Here is a 3,787-nt window from a genome sequence, read left to right as displayed (position 1 = left end):
ATGTGCCCAAGCATTCAGGAGATTAGTCCATCCTTTGCACACCTCCGTCCCTCGAGCACTGCCCCATGCACACGCCAATGACACACACACACCAACACGGCCACCCCACACACACGCCAATGACATGCACACCAATGACACAGCTGCCCCATGAGCACACCAAGCCCACGCACATGCCAGCCCCCCACACATGCATGTGCATGGCGATGGGGATCAGTTGGGCAACATCCCCCCTGCTCTGCCCCACCCCATGGGCCCGGGCGTCCAGGCACTCCTCTTCCTCCCCCCACCCCAGGGGCCCAGGCACCCAGGCACCCCTCTGTCACCCCACCGCAGGGGTCCACGTGTCTAGGCACCCCTCTGACCCCGCTATACATCCGAAAGGGCCCAGGCATCCGGGCTCCCCTCTGACCCCCCACACCTGACAGGCCCAGGTGTCTGGCCACCTCTCTTCCCCCCCGCAACCGGAGGGGGTCCACGCATCCAGGCACCCATCTGACCCCCCACCCCAGAGGCCAGGTGTCCAGGCACCTCTCTTCTCCCTCTGACTCGAAGGGCCCAGGTGTTCGGGCACCCCTTTGAGCCCCCCGTTCCCAAGGGGCCCAGGCATCTGGGTACACTTCTGCCCCCCACAACTCGAGGGGTCCAGGCGTCCAGGCCCCTCCTTCCATGTGCCCAGGAAATCCCCATCCCTTCCCCCGCCAGGGGCCCAGGTGTCCGAGCACCCTCTCCCCCCCACACACCCCGTTACCTGAGCGCCGGCTCGGACGCCTGGGCCCCTCGCCGCGCCCCCTTCCCTCCCTGAGGCCCAGCGATAGCGCTGCCGCCCCGCGCCGGGAACTACAATCCCAGCAGGCAGCGCGGCCGCCGAGCCCCGCCCCCTCCCTGGCCCCTCGCGGGAGGAGCCGCTGTGAGGAGGAGCCTTCCTGGCCCCGAGCCCCGGCTGCTCCGCGCCGCTCTTCAGGCCTCCCCAGAGCTGCCGCGCTGCAGGCGGGCGAGCGCACCGCACACCCAGCCAAGAGCCACCCGATTGGGGCAGCTGGTTTAATTCAGCACACACGAACTTCCTGGGTGCTCGCGCGGCTCACAAGCAGAGCTGCTGCTGCTGCTGCTGCTGCTGCTGCCGTTGTGGCTGCTGCTGTGGCCACTGCCGCTGCCCCTGGGGCTCCCACTGCCACTTCCACTCTGTCTGACATGTGGTCTTCGACTGCCCCTGCCAGTGGGGCTGCCGCTGTGCCCGTCACTGGGGCTTCCACTGCTGCTGCCACCGCCAGTGGATCTGCTGCTGTCCCCGCCACTGGAGCTGCCACTGCCGCTGCCGCTCTGTCTGACACTGGCACTGGAGCTGCCACCGTGCCTGCAGCTGGAGCTTCCACTGCTACTGCCAGTGAGGCTGCCACTGGCACTGGGGCTGTCACTCTGTCTGACAGTGGGTTTTCCATTGCCACTGGGGCTCCTGGTGGGGCTGTCGCTCTGGCTGCCACTGGAGCTGCCACTGCCACTGCCACTGCTGCTGTGTCTGCCACTGGCACTGTGGCTGCCACTGGTGCTGCCACTGCCCCTGACACTGCTGCTTTGTCTTCTGTTGCCACCAGGTCTGCCGCTGACACTGCCACTGCCACTGCTGCTACTCTTTCTCCTGCTTGTCCCTGTCCCCGCCCATGGCTCTTCTTCTCCCTGGAGAAGGAAGCAGAAAGGAACAGGCTGTGCCCGCGTGTGGCAGAAAGGCCAACGTTGTCCTGCTAGGGAGGACAGGGATGTGCACTGGGGGCCAGAGTCGGTCTCTTTTCCCGCAAGGGAAAGGCCTGTTCCCTAACTCTTCCCGTGAGCCTTCCTGTCAGCACCCTTCTGCCCTGAAGGGAAGCCCAGCAAGGCTGAACATCCCTTGCTTGTTCACACTAAAGATCTAACTCATCACACAGCTGAAGAGAAACTCTCCATCTTCTAGTGTGGAAACGCCCTGCAGTTCCACAGCCACCAAGAAGAGAGCCCCAGAGGCTTTGTTATGTTGCTCAGAGAGAGCGCTGGAGAGGCAGATACATTGCAGAAGTAGAGCACAACTGGCATCTCTGAAAACAAAGCCCTGCGCAAAGCCTTCCAGGGCCCAGCAGGCCTCTTGTACAGCCGGTGCCCATAGCACAAGGCCTTGGCAGAGAGCAGGCTGGCACATGAAGGGCCTCAATGAGGAGCACTTACCACTCCAGACCTCTGACGGCCTTCGCTCAGAGGACATACAGCTAGTGCTTGGGCTTCTCTCTGTTCCTTCCTGCCCGGTGCTGCACTCTGTGCAGAGCACTCTGAGGTGACTGGCACTGGCCTGCAAATACACACCGCAGAGAGGTGAGATGAGCACAGGGGGAGTTGGGTCCCTACTTGGCCCTTGCCAGCTTCACACCTGCTCCTGCAGCAGAAGCCCAGGGATTCCACTAACTGGGGTCACATCAGTGCATCACCCCCACCAAAACACCTGGAGCTGCACATCATGCCTGAAGGAGAGCTCCAGGAGCCCAAGGCAGACTCTCTCCAGGCAGTGAGGAGAGCAGCAGAGTCATCTGCAAGGACAGGCTCCAAGGCACAGCATTACCTGCTGTCCTGCCAACTACACAAGACTGCTCCATGACCCCAAAGACTCTGTGTTCAGGGGTGGGCAATGGATTGTTGCTGGGCACCCAGTGTCAAAGAAGGAGAAAGGTGTCAAGCATTTACACAGAAAGGCCTTAGCAGGTGGAAGATATCACAGAGCTCTGCAGAACCCTCTCCTCACCCACAGAGCCCAGATGAAGGCAGAGCATTTGTGCAGGTCACTGAGACCCAGCTGCTGGGAAGACTTATTCCTAAAGCACTTTCAGAGCAGCCTTCCCCAGCCCTGCCAATTTAGCCCTAACAAACCTGTGATGAAAGGCTGCTGCCTTCATCAGGCAGGGGGAAGGAAGCAAGGCAAAGTACTCACGTTGGAAAAATACTCGGAAGAGGTTCAAGGGACACAGTCGAAGCTGCTTTATTGGCTGTCAGGATTGAATCCCTGTGTATTTTCATCTGCAAAGGTGAGAAAGAGAGGTGAAATGCTGCCAAGGAAAGGCTCTTGCTGCTGGCAAGGGCAGCCCATGTTTGCATGCTTCAGAGAAGAAGCTGCCTCTCAGGACTGCAGAAACACCTTGCTCTTGCTCTTGCTCACAGCAGCCCCTCCATTCCACACAAGAGCAGCTGCAGGGGAATATGGGCAAAGAGCTAAATGTTCTGGCAGGTTTTTGTCAAGGGAAGAGCCAAAAGGCTGATACAGGACAGAATGGAGACGAGAGGGAGGCAAACACAGGGGAAGGCAGCTCACTAAACTCCAGGGCAATGTGCAGGGCAGTCCTGCTAGGGAGGATGAGAGGGGGCAGTGGGGGCTAGAGCAGCTCTGTTTTCCCAGAAGGGAAGGTTCTTCCCCAGCCTCTGCTCTGAGCCTTCCCGTGAGCCTTCCTGTCAGCACCCTTCTGCCCTGAAGGGAAGCCCAGCAAGGTTGAACATCCCTTTCCTGTTTGAACCAAGCAGGAGGGCCCCAGAGGCTCTGCTGGTGTGTTCATGGAGAGCAAGGTGCAACAGCGTGTGCATTCCAAAACTACATTCACCACCGGCGCCTTTGAAGGCAGGACCAGGCGATGTCAGGCAGGGCTCAGTGAACCCATGGGAAGGGCTCTTGCAAGCCAGCGCCCATAGCACAAGGAAGCACACTGGCAGAAGAAGGGCCTGCAGCAGTGACACTTACCGCTCTGGCATTCTCATCGACTTCATTCCCAGGCCACTC

This window comes from Rhea pennata, unplaced genomic scaffold (genome assembly GCF_028389875.1).
Source record: "Rhea pennata isolate bPtePen1 unplaced genomic scaffold, bPtePen1.pri scaffold_31, whole genome shotgun sequence".
Lineage (NCBI taxonomy): Eukaryota > Metazoa > Chordata > Aves > Rheiformes > Rheidae > Rhea > Rhea pennata.
This window is presented reverse-complemented; position numbering follows the sequence as displayed.